This window comes from Pelophylax lessonae (assembly GCF_965119305.1).
Source record: "Pelophylax lessonae genome assembly, chromosome: 4".
Classification (NCBI taxonomy): domain Eukaryota; kingdom Metazoa; phylum Chordata; class Amphibia; order Anura; family Ranidae; genus Pelophylax; species Pelophylax lessonae.
The window spans coordinates 63,736,569-63,750,399 of NC_138771.1; the positions used below are offsets into that span (position 1 = coordinate 63,736,569).

Here is a 13,831-nt window from a genome sequence, read left to right on the forward strand (position 1 = left end):
AGGGACACAATAACCGCACATGTGCACTAGAGGGACACAACCGCACATGGGTACTAGAGGGACACAATATCCGCACATGCGCACTAGAGGGACACAATAACCGCACATGGGCACTAGAGGGACACAATATCCACACATGGGCACTAGAGGAACACAATAACCGCACATGGGCACTAGAGGGACACAATAACCGCACATGGGCACTAGAGGGACACAATAACCGCACATGCGCTCCAGAGGGACACAAAAACCGCACATGCGCTCCAGAAGGACATATTCATGCATGCTATAGGAACACAATACCTGTGCAAGCACACTAGAATGGTGCAAAAACGGCAAATGCACACTAGAGAGACACAACAGCCCTGCTTGCACACCAGGAGAACCCAATTAACAATAATTAATAAACACGCACGTGCGCAGGAAATAACATTATCATGAAACTTTCTCATCTAGTGGCCTCATCTCACCAGTTTATGGGATTGATTTTCAGGTTAAACCATTAAAAATTGGAGGGACAAGCAGGTGGAGTGGAACTTGTCAGGAATGCTAAAGTGCAGAAAACTAGTAAGGACCCCATGAGTACCCCTCCCCCCGTAGACCGTCTTCCTGCATTCCTAATGTCAGTCTATTGGAAAGCAAATCCGATCTTTCCGCAATCAAACTCCAATATTGCAAAAATGTAAGATTAGTGCCACCTTGTGGTAACATGGAGAGAATCACAAAGGAGACCCCTGTACTGCCTGTGTATAATGTACAGACTAGGCTTACACATACACAGTGTGACAGACTTCCAGGGGGTGCCGATGTGGACTCTGAGTGGACGGCATTTCCTTTGCATTGTCATGGACAGGATCTGAACTGAGGATACCAGTGCTGCAAGGCAGAAGTGCTAACCACTAAGCCACTCCACTGCCATGATCTCAGCGCTGTTCCTCAGTTTGCTCTGCGCATTATAAACTATTCCATTACGTCCTGCTGATCTCCTGCAGCCTCTATGTAGCCACTTCACAATTATACACAGTCCAGTGATGGCTGCCTGGCATCAGTTTCCTGATGTTGACAACACTGGACTTTGCGCTGAAAAAGCCATACTAAGCTTGTACGACAACGCAAGAGCACAATTGGGGGACAGGGACAGAGCGTTGTCACCCCATACCAGGAAATGTCTTATATGGCAGGATCACCAGGGAATATTTTAACCACTTAAGCCCCGGAGGATTTGGCTGCTCAAAGACCAGGCTCTATTTTGCGATTTGGCACTGCGTGACTTTAACGGACAATTGCGCGGACGTGCGACGCTGTGCCTAAATGAAATTGACGTCCTTTTTGTCCCACAAACATAGCTTTCTTTTGGTGGTATTTGATCGCCTGTGCGATTTTTACTGTTTGCGCTATAAACAAAAAAAGAGCGACAATTTTGAAAAAACAACAATATTTTTTCACATTTTTTTTATATGAAATCCCCCCCCCCCCCAAAAAAAAAAAAATAAAAAAAATAAAATTTTTTTAACATTTTAGGCCAATTTGTTTTCTGCTACATATTTTTGGTGAAAAAATCGCAATAAGCGTAATTTGATTGGTTTGCGCAAAAGTTATTGCGTTTACTAACTACGGGAAAGATTTTTGTCATTTTTATTGTTTTTTTTTTTTAACTAGTAATGGCGGCGATCTGCGATTTTTTTTTGTGGGGCTGCGACATTGCGGCAGACATTTTTGACACTTTTGGGGGTACCAGTGACATTACTGCAGTAATCAGTGCTATAAATATGCTCTGTTACTGTAAAAATGACACTGGCAGGGAAGGGGTTAACTTTATTAGAGATCAAGGGGTTAAGTGTGTCCCTAGGGGTGTGCTTCTAACTGTAAAGGGGCGTGGCTTTTGATGTAACCACAGAGACATACGATCCTACATAGGAGGATCATATGATCTCTACAGTTACATCAGGGAGAATGACAGACGGCTTTGTTTACATCAGCCGCCTGCCTTTCTCCGTCTCCAGCGGGAGATCGAGAATGGCCAGTGGACATCGGAGCCGCTGGTCAATCGCACTGGGATGGCAGTGAACGAGCGGGAGCGCGCCTCCGCGACGCGCTCTCGCCCCCTATTGGATCGCGGGCGAGTGATGTACCCATACGTCACTTTGCCCGGGGGGGGGGGGGGCTGACCGCCGCAGTATATGTACTTGGGGCGGTCGGCAAGTGGTTAACGAATAACTCCACTTTTGTTGAGAAGAACCCCCCCCCCCCCCTTGGGTGATCTCTGTACATTGCAGGGATTGTAGCAAACCTTGTTGTAGATTCCTTCCTTTTGTTATTCTGAAGAAATCATTGTTTGTTCCTCTGTGTCCATGTGCAAAGTGAATGTGAATGGGAGTGACTTTATAATTATCAATCAGCTGCTGCACCTGCAGGGCTTTAATGAAGAAAGTGGCAGGGTCTGCATCCCTGTAGACGTGATTTCCTATTCGGAGTATCTCACCAAAAATGTGATGCCCAAAAATCTGAATTGTATCTCAGTGCAGACTTCTGGGAAAATCACCGAGCCAATCACACCAGCAGGAAATTGCGCTCTGTCTATATGTGTACACAGCGCCTCCAGGTGGCCATATTGCATTTTACAGAAAATTACAGCAACTGCAGATTAAAAACGGAAAGGTCATTTTTAACTGCTTGCCGACCGCCCGACGCAGATGTACTACGGGCAGGCAGCCGCTTCCAGGCAAATCGCCGTACATGTACGGCGCTTGCTCTGGGGAGTCTAGGGGGCGAGCGTGTGCCACTGGCGGCGCGCTCCCGCCCCCGCTCGTCAGCGGAGAAGCCGATACCGCGGGCAGGCGCCTCAGATTGCCACCTCGGATTGCCGTCTGACACCCGCGATCGCTCCCCGCTGAGAGAGAAGGACGGTCGGATGTTGTAAACACAGCTGACCGTTCTTCTCCCTGGAATGATCACAGAGCTCCTGTGATCCTTCTATATAGGATCACATGTCTCTATGATCATTTCACAAGCCACGCCCCCCCCCACAGTTAGAATCACTCCCCTGGGCTCACATTTAACCCCTTGATCACCAACAAGGTTAACCCCTTCCCTGTCAAAGTCATTATTACAGTAACAGTGCATATTTTTAGCTGTAGTAATGTCACTGGTCCCCCCAAAAGTGTCAAAAATGTCAGTCAGGGGTCCGATCTGTCCGCCACAATGTCGCAGTCCCGCAAAAAAAAAAAAAAAAATATATCGCAGATCACCACCATTACTAGTAAAAAAAAAAAAAACACCACAACAACAAAAATGACATAAATCTTACCCTTAGTTAGTAAATGCAATAAATTTTGCGCAAACCAATCAAAATACGCTTATTTCATTTTTTTTACTAAAAATATGTAGCAGAAAAATTGGCCTAAAATGTAAAAAAAAATTTACATTTTTTAAATTTTTTTTGGAATGTTATATAGCAGAATGTGAAAAAAATATTTTTTTCAAAATTGTCGCTCTTTTTGTTTTATTAGTGTAAAAAATAAAAATCGTACAGGTGGTCAAATACCACCAAAAGAAAGCTCTGTTTGTGGGGAAAAAAAGGACGTCAATTTAGTTTGGGTACAGCATCGCACGACCGCGCAATTGTCCGTTGAAGTAACGCAGTGCCGAAATTGCAAAATAGGGCCTGGTCATTAAGGGGGTAAAATCTTCCGGGGCGGAAGTGGTTAAGAACATACAATTACAATATAACTACTGTCACAATTCTATATATTATTTTTTTTTACTAAATTTTTTCCCCACGAAACTGGGAGTTGCCCTTTAATGATCGCTGCAAGTAAAAGGATTGGAAATGACATTGATTGATTGATTCTGCGTGTAGTCGGTGTGACATACCTGAAGATGAGCGATGGGCCCACGGTGCATCTGGGTGAGGGCGGAGTCATCTAGGCTGCCGAGGCGTTCAATTGGCTCCTTGCCCCAGGGGAAGTCGTACTGGATGAGGGTCATTTTCCTTCCGTCTTCGTCAGGGTGGTCACCGCTGCTGAATCTGAACGGCAACTGAGCAAACTGGACACAGAGGGGGGGGGAGGGGTGAGAAAATAGCACCGTACAGTCAGGTCCAGGCATGCTTTCTCAGCATTTGGTCATATGTAAAAATACATTTTATAATATATATATATATATATATACATACATACACTGCTCAAAAAATATTAAAGCAACACTTTGAAAACACCTCAGATCTCAATGGGGAAAAATATCATGATGGATATCTATACTGGTATGGACTGGGTAATATGTTAGGATCTATACTGGTATAGACTGGGTAATGTGTTAGGATCTATACTGGTATAGACTGGGTAATGTGTTAGGATCTATACTGGTATAGACTGGGTAATGTGTTAGGATCTATACTGGTATAGACTGGGTAATGTGTTAGGATCTATACTGGTATGGACTGGGTAATGTATGAGGATCTATACTGGTATGGACTGGGTAATGTGTTAGGATCTATACTGGTATGGACTGGGTAAAGTGTTAGGATCTCAACTGGTATGGACTGGGTAATGTGTTAGGATCTATACTGGTATGGACTCAGTAATGTGTTGATCTATACTGGTATGGACTGGCTAATGTTTTAGGATCTATACTGGTATGGACTGGGTTATTGCGTTAGGATCTATACTGGAATGGACTGGCTAATGCGTTAGGATCTATACTGGTATGGACTGGCTAATGTTTTAGGATCTATACTGGTATGGACTGGGTAATGTGTTAGGATCTATACTGGTATGGACAGGGTAATGTGTTAGGATCTATACTGGTGTGGACTGGGTAATATGTTAGGATCTATACTGGTATGGACTGGGTAATGTGTTAGGATCTATACTGGTATGGACTGGGTAATGTGTTAGGATCTATACTGGTATGGACTGGGTAATGTGTTAGGATCTATACTGGTATGGACTGGGTAATGTGTTAGGATCTATACTGGTATGGACTGGGTAATGTGTTAGGATCTATAGTGGTAACTACTGGGTAATGTGTTAGGATCTGTAACGGATCTTAGTACCCCAGCTGAGCACATCCGCCGGACCTGTGTCTCCTGTCTTCCAAATGCACCCACAGCCTGCGGAGAAGCCATATCCAGCCCTTAACCCCTCAATCACGAGACAATCCACACAGGTGTTGAGGGTTAACCATGCAGAGCTTAAACTGTTTATTACATTCCAAGACACAGTTTTACACACAGTTAGGGAAACTCCCTTTAGCCTGGCCACAGAGGGGGAAGGGGACAAGGAGCAAGCCATTGGGAACTGAACATTTTTACATTGAAACAGTCTCTTAATACACACCCCCTGCGGAGAAATGTCTCCAGCTCAGACCATTGTCCACACAATTAGACACAGAAACAGGAGGGGGGGGGGATGGGTTGTAACATTACATTACATTAACTCAATGCCATGAGTCAGTTGTTCAGAGGATGAATAAAGGGAAAATAAAATGCAATGTCCCAAACTCATAAGAAAATGACACAAAGGGGTTTACAATCCAGGGACAGGGTGATCCATCACCCATAGTGATGGTTAGTACCGTCACATCTCTTCCCCCCAAAGGTAGACTAATCCAGGTACTAGACCTCCAACTGGTCTGTGCCTGAGTTAGTCAGGTAACAAGTCCCAAAGAGTCAATGTCTGTCTGCCTGGATAATTTGTCGGCGTTGCCGTTTTGCTTCCCAGGGCAGTAGTGGACGGTAAAGTCAAAAGGCTGCAGTGCCAAACTCCAGTAGCTTCTGGCCCATAGTCTGTCAGTAGGAGGCTTGCGCACAGTCCCCTCCAAAACACACAGTGACAGTGGGTTCTGTCACATGTCTCCCCTTTTAAAAACAGACTAACGAGGTTCCTGACCCTCAACTGGTCTGGACCTGCGTTAGTCACAAACTTCCACCCCAGGCAACCAGGAAAAGTAAAAGTATGACTCTGGCGCTGGGGAGCAAAATTGCACATAGTGTCTCCCATGAATAAAAACAGCCGCTGCAGAGTGGGAACAGCTGTCTGCACTCCTCTGATCCGGGGCTGGGTTGCAGATATTGGGGGGAGCTGAATAATCCTCTGCCCTGATGCCAGCACTTCCGCTGGTAGGGAATGGAGGCTGGTAGGGCTATGCATTTGGGGAGAAAACGGTACTTGCTTTTCTCCTGGTGTAGTTACCAGCCGCTGAGAAGATATCTTGCAGGGACTGTCTCCCGGATTCTTCATCTCTGGTTCTGATGCTGGGCAGAGACCATCAGTGCTCTGTCCTGTAGCCAGCGCTTTTGCCGGGGGGATAAACACTGGGGTAGTGTCCAAGTGCTGGGGAAACGGCTCACTGAGGTCACCCCTCGGACTCGCTGGATCTACCTGTGAGGGTGGGCAGAGGCCAGCGGCACTCTGCCCCGTAGCCAGCGCTTCTGCTGGGGGGATGAACATTGGGGTAGTGTCCAATTTTTGGGGAGGGAGAATTGCTTCCTCTACTCCCGGTGCGGATATCTGCTGTTGGGAAAACAGCTCACGCGGATCCTCTCTCAGACTCTCCGGATCCAACTCTTTTTCTGATGCTGGGCAGATGCCAGGGGCACTCTGCCCTGTAGCCAGCGCTTTTGCCGGGGGGATAAACACTGGGGTAGTGTCCAAGTGCTGGGGAAACGGCTCACTGAGGTCACCCCTCGGACTCGCTGGATCTACCTGTGAGGGTGGGCAGAGGCCAGCGGCACTCTGCCCCGTAGCCAGCGCTTCTGCTGGGGGGATAACCACTGGGGTAGTGTCCAAGTGCTGGGGAAACGGCTCACTGAGGTCACCCCTCGGACTCGCTAGATCTACCTCTGAGGGTGGGCAGAGGCCAGCTGCACTCTGCCCCGTAGCCAGCGCTTCTGCTGGGGGGATAACCACTGGGGTAGTGTCCAAGTGCTGGGGAAACGGCTCACTGAGATCATCCCTCGGACTCCCTGGATCTAACTCTGAGGGTGGACAGAGGCCAGCGGCACTCTGCCCCGTAGCCAGCGCTTCTGCTGGAGGGATGAACATTGGGGTAGTGTCCAATTGTTGGGGCTAGTTTTTGAAGTATGGTTGCTCTCTCTGGTTGCTTTGGATGCTCCGTTCTGCTTTGGGGGGTGGGTAATGTCTTTAGTGGGGTGGGTGTGGGTTAAGTTGGTTTAGTTTGCTTATGTTTGTTTCTTTTAGGACCTTATGCAGGTGGTAACCTAGTATGGGTCTTTTGTTTATTTGTTTTTTTCTTATGTCTGTATGACAAAAAAAGAGTTTGGGCTATACGCATGAGGTATTTCTTCTTTCAGCCTATGATTAAGAACTATGGACTTTTTCTTTTTATGGACTATGGGAAGTGGGAGGTTGGGTGTGTTTCAGCTGTTTTAAGTTATGTATGCAGTACATTTCTATTATTTTTTGATGCTATGTATGGTAGCAGTTCCAAATAAAAAATATCTCCAATTGTTGGGGAGGGAGAATTGCTTCCTCTACTCCCGGTGGGGATACCTGCTGTTGGGAAAACAGCTCACGCAGATCCTCTCTCAGACTCTCCGGATCCAACTCTTTTTCTGATGCTGGGCAGATGCCAGGGGCACCCTGCCCTGTAGCCAGTGCTTCTGCTGGGGCACCAGATGAGATACTCTGGACTTGCTGCTGATCACCATTTCCCAGCCTTCCAGCGCCTGTCTCAACTCCCCCTTCTGAGACCTTCATGCTATTAGCTTGTCTCGCTGCCTGGGGGACCTCCAGTGCGTTCCGGCATTCTAGCGCTTGCAGTGCCCTCTGTATCATCGCTGCTTCTTCCATTGCAGTTAGTACGGGAAAAGGCAGGGTCACCCCTGGCCCCATTTGCTTCTCATCTTCGTGACTGTCTGCTATTTCTCTCGGACAGTCCCAGGCAACGGGAGCCATGCCAGGCTGCTGATCACCGTCAAACAGCCGCTTGTAGGCAATCTCGAGCTCCCATTCCTGCTCAACCAGGAACTCCAATTCCTCCAGGTCACACGCCCCGTCGGGGAGGTCCAGCTCCTCATCTCGGAAATCCAGAATGTGTTCCAGCCGCCACTCCTCATCGCTCCCAAAGTCTGGGTCTCCGTACATTTTTTGATGGAGCAGCCCCACGCCGCCATAGCCAACGCCTTCTGTCGGGCTGCCATCTGCTGTACCTGGCCACATTTGAGCCGCGAACCACCGGAGGGCTCTGTAGCTGGCGTCCAGCCTCATTTCCTCCTGGACCAATCTTCTGAGCTCCGTCTTCCCCTCATCTCGCGGTCGTTCCCTCAGGAACACCTCTCGCGCACGGTACTGCTTCCGGTACATCTCTGTGGAGGAGGGAAGGATCTTCCCCTGATGGTGCTGCTCGTGGCTTAGCGCCTCATGCCAGAGTTGCCGGCGGATCACATCCTCCCAGGGAGGGCATACCATGGGGTATCAGGAGGGCACACACTGGGGGGGTTGAGAGGACATAGCATGGGGTGTCAAGAGGGAACACACTTTGGGGAGGTGTTTGGAGGGCATACCATGGGGTGTTAGGAGGGCCACACATTGGGGGGAGGTGTTGGGAGAGCATTCCATGGGGTATCAGGAGGGCACACACCAGGGGGTATTCACAATGCTTTATTGAGCTAAATGAAAAGGACATGCATTTCCATCTGTCAGCTAACAGCACCTCTATGCTAAGCTGCAGTAACTCAGCAGACGTAGCATAGAGGTCCTTGTAAACGAATTCACCATGTACAGCTAGCTGAGCCTACCTCCAGGAACATTCACTCGGCTCCCTCTGCTCAGCTGCTCACACTTCCCTCTTCCAGGCAGGCGCGATCTCCGTGGTCAGGTACATCCCCATCCTGCCCACTCACGCAGCAAGCAGCCTGCAAGAGATAGGCTGGAAACCTGCTGGGGGAGGTACAGGGGGCGGAGTGTCAAGTGTCTATGTGTAATGGCTGTGAGTTGTCCCGACCGCAGCTCTGATTTCCCGGGGTGCGCTTGGCCTCACAATCAGTAATATTTTCTCGGGGGGAGCAATTGCCCCTTTGTCCCCCCCGCCGAACCCCGGAGACTGACTCACCGAACCCCTGGGGTTCGATCGAACCCAGGTTAAGAACCACTGGTCTAGCCTGTAGAGGTCTGTGTGTCCCTCCATGGATACGCCTCCCCCAGACCATCACTGACCCACCACCCAACCGGTCATGCTGAACGATGTTACAGGCAGCATAATGTTCTCCACATCTGTCAGGAAAGAAAGACGCCTCTAAGTGCAGTATTAAAAGGATTTATTATTTGGTGCAAGCGATTAAAAAAAAAAAAAAAAACACTTACAAGATGGCAGAGATAACAGGCATGTATTAATTGTCCTCTTCTGGTTTGCTGTGTCCTCTGTCTGCTGGGTGAGGGAGGATGAGAGAGTTGTCCTGCAGCTGTCTGGATTCCCTGGTGACGTGGAGGAACGAGGAAGCGGAGAGGCAGATGGAGACCCAGGTTCCAGAACCAAGCTGGAACGCACATGGCTGATATGCCCAACGCCTTCTTCCGACGCCATAACGCAGGGCTTGACAAATTTTCCTGAAATCTAGGAGCCAGCTAAAAAAGTTAGGAGCCAGTTTTTTTTTTTTTAAACTAACAACCAAGCTTTATTTAATAAAATGGATACTAAATTTACACATAAATACGACTAGAACCCCACTCTCCTCTATAGCACCTTTGGATGAAAACAGACTGTCTGTCTCTTTCCATCCGATGCCATCTGATTCGATCCACGGGATGGATAGAAAATAGAACCACCATCCGTCTGCTTTTGGTGGACAGGATCAGATGGCGGCAGATTACTGCTCCATAGAGGAGAATCAAGGGTCCGATCAGGTCTGCCTGAAAAACTGACAGGCGGACCTGATCAGACAGCCCGTGTGAAAGGGGCCTTCGGCTGTGGCATGGCAATGAGGAAAAAAAAAAAAGGATATATATATATATATATATATATATATATATATTTTTTTTTTTTTTTAATAATTGGAAAAAAAAGAATTTTTTTTAATAATTAAAAAAAAAGAAAAAAATATATATTTTTTTTTTTACATTTAAAAAATAAATTAAATAATAATAACCACACTCCCTGTCAAAGGTAACTAACTGGACAGGGAGATGGTAATGAATGAATTGAGAACAAAAAGTCAGTGGAAACAGTCATTACAACAGTCATTACTCCCGGCCTCCACAAGAGGGCGCCAGTTCCCCATTGGAAGCCTGTCATCTCAAGTAGGCCGAAAAGCCGGGGCCTCAATTTTCGGACGGCCCAGAAGTCCGTGCACTCCGTGCGCGGAAGTCCGGGCAAAAATGACAGGACACCTTCTGCAGGGCACCCCCAGGCGCGAGGTCGCTAATTCTAGTCGCAAATGCGACCTGGCGCCCGGGGATTGTCGAGCCCTGCCATAACGTGTTTCAGAGCATGTGCGGCTCCTTCGTCAGACCTAAGCCCATGTTTGTTCAGCAGGCACAGAGTCAGAGCCTTGTGTTCAAAATCTCCGTTGAGAGCCAACTGACGACCTCCCGGCCCTTTCGACTTCCTCTGTCCAATCAACGCCTCACAAGACCATCAGGATAGGATAGTCTTGTGAGGAGTTGATTGGACAGAGGTAGCCAAAAGGGTCGGGAGGCCATCGATTGGCTTTCGGAGAGTTTGAACACAAGGCTCTGAGCCTGCTGAACAAACATGGGCTTAGGTCTGACGAAGGAGTCACACATGCTCTGAAACGCGTTACCGCCCAACGCTTTCCCCTGACGCCATACAGGCCACGAGCGTTGCAGCTTGGTTCTGGAACCCGGGCCACCATCTGCCTCTCCGCTTCCTCGTTCCTCCACGTCACCAGGGAATCCGGACAGCTGCAGGACGGCTCTCTCATCCTCCCTCACCCGGCAGACAGAGGACACAGCAAGCCAAAAGAGGACAATTAATACATGCCTGTTATCTCTGCCATCTTGTAAATGTTTTTAATCCCTTGCATCAAATAATAAATCCTTAGAATTCTGCACTTAGAGGCGTCTTTCTTTCCTTATATGATCCTATAGAGCTGCTTCTCACACAAGTGCTGCCCTCAGTGCAACCGCTCTACCGCAACAAAGGACCAGACAGCCTTCCTCACCAGAGCGCTGTAACGCTCCTGCGTTTTTATTATAGGCTGGATTTGCAGCTGCAAAATCTCCACTCAGTAGTCATGTAGAGATGTGTTGCACACCAGATCCAACTCTCCAGGACTCATCACCGTGGGCCTGTCAGCTTCAACATACAGATATATACACACTCAATGAGATGTTCCTGGAGTGATAGGATGTATATGATAGTATGAAGGTGATGTGCTGAAGGGACAGGTGTGAACAGTGACAAGGATGGTAATCACTTGATAGGTTTTGTATAGGAGAGTTCAAGATGGTATTTAGGAATGCAGATAGGTTAGTATCGAGTATGCTAACAGGTGGTGAGGACAGCAGATGACAAATACAGGATAGACTAACCCAGTGCAAGGATAGATAGTAGTAGACAGGAGAGCTAGCAATCTATGCAGCAGGGCAGATGATAGATGGTAGTAGGCTGAAGAGCTAGCAATCTATGTAACAGTGCAGATGATAGGATAGTATAGATAGGTAGTAACAGTCCTTAATGTACATAGGTAGATAGTGCAATAAGGTTATGGAGGGTTCCCCTGCGGGGTACTTATCACTTGTAATGTTAGTAGTTTAGAGAGGTCCAGTAGATAAGGGATGGTCCGGTAGCGAGATACAGGGATCAGTAGCGAGGTTCCGGTCTGCTCCAGGTAGAGGGAATAGCTGGAGGTTCCGATCGAGAGACAGGCTTGAAAGCATGTGGATAACAAGGCAGGTTGAACGAACAATGTGAGTGAGACCGCCGGCGGTTGAAATAGCCGCTCTGCGGCGCTCAGCAGTGACATCATCGTTCTTAAAGGTATATGCGTACCACCTGAAGAGAAAGGTGGGACGCATTACAGAGGAAAGTGGTGATTAAGGGTACCGGAGGTACCAGAATCTTACAGTACCCCCCCCTTAAGGCCGGCTCCGGAAGGCCTATAGGACAGGTTTCTCTGGGTGTTTCGAGTGAAAGTTCCGTATAAGTCTAGGCGCATGAATATCAGAGGTATCTAGCCAGGTGTTGTCTTGGGGTCCATAGTTCTTACATCTTATGAGATACTGGAGTCTTCCTCTATGGATGAGAGAATCCAAAATTTCCTTGATCTCATACTCTTCTCCGCCTTCAACTTGTATTGGAGGTGGAGGCAAGATGGTAGGCCTTATTCCTTGGTTAGGAACATGGGGCTTCAGTAGCGACACATGGAAGATGGGATGGATCTTGAGATCTGCTGGTAGGGTGAGCTGTATTGCAGCTTTTCCGATAAGTTTTTTAATTGGGAACGGTCCCGAAAATAAAGGTCCAAGCTTCTTGCTAGGGATTTTTAATCTTAAGTTCTTTGTCGATAGCCAAACAAGGTCCCCAATAGCATACTGAGGAGAAGGTCTTCTACGAAGGTCGTAGTACTTTTTTTGTTGACTGTGAGCGTGTGATATAGTGGTATTGAGTAAGCCCAAAGAGTCTTTTATTTGGGTAAGGTAATCCGAGGCTACTGGGTTACTCGATGGCAGGATGCGTGGTGGAAGAAGAGTGGGATGAAACCCATAGTTCAAGTAGAACGGACTTTGCTTCGTGGTACTGTGGGTTGCGTTGTTGTAAGCAAATTCTGCTAGAGGAAGGAGATCCACCCAATCATCCTGCAAGTATGATGTGTAGCAACATAGATATTGCTCAATGCACTGGTTGACTCTTTCAGTCTGTCCGTTGGTCTGAGGATGGTAGGGAGAAGTGAGCTTTCGCTCAATGCGTAAAATTTGACAAAGTGCTTGCCAAAATTTAGAGATGAATTGTGAACCACGGTCGGACAAAAGAGTTTTTGGAATTCCATGCAACTTAAACACATGTTTCATCAGTAGTTCTGATGTTTGTTTAGATGAAGGTAGTCTACGGATAGCAATGAAATGTGCCATCTTTGTCAAGTGGTCCACTGACACTAGGATGGTATTAAATCCTTTAGAGGGTGGTAGTTCTACTATGAAATCTAAGGATACAACTTCCCATGGAACCTGGGGTATTGGTAGACTACAAAGTAGTCCAGATGGTTTTGTGGTGTCAGTTTTGGACCTTGCACAGATGTCACATGAAGAAACAAATTTTTGTACAGACGTCTTCATATCAGGCCACCAAAACTGCCTGGTGAGCAAATTAAAGGTTTTCGTTATACCCATATGTCCTGCCATGGGCACATCATGCGATAACTCCAAAATCTTGGTGCGCATAGTAGGGGGTATGTAGAGTTTGTCATTGTAATAGAGGAAGCCTTCTGCATCAGTACTTAGTTGTGGTGGAGGTGAATCCATTCTTATACTGTGCAAAATCTCTTCCTTCAAGGAACGGACAACACCAATAATGCGTTCATAGGGTATTATGGGAATGGAAGGGATTTCGGCGCAGTTATCTTCGGTTAATCGTGATAGCGCATCCGCTTTTTTATTTTTGTCTGCAGGCGTGTAGGTCACTAGGAAATTAAATCTTAAAAAGAATAATGACCATCGCACCTGCCGGTGGGAGAGAGTCTTGTTAGTCTGGAGGTATTGAAGGTTTTTATGATCTGTTTATATGAGTATTGGTAACTGGGTACCTTCGAGCAGATGTCGCCAATTCTCCAGTGCCAGTTTTATGGCAAGCAACTCCTTTTCACCCACTGGGTAATTCACCTCTGGGCTGCTTATTGATTTTGAAAAGAAAGCAA

General features: G+C 47.4%; 1 pseudogene across 1 annotated transcript in view; it reads right to left on the minus strand.

Annotated features, from left to right (window-relative positions):
• The window catches only part of LOC309552509 (DNA polymerase subunit gamma-2, mitochondrial-like), an 87,500-nt pseudogene that overhangs the window by 35,951 nt on the left and 37,718 nt on the right, over nt 1-13,831 (minus strand). The window contains exon 7 of the transcript in view: nt 3,874-4,047. The product of the transcript in view is annotated as a DNA polymerase subunit gamma-2, mitochondrial-like (transcript). The remainder of the gene's footprint in view (nt 1-3,873; nt 4,048-13,831) is intronic.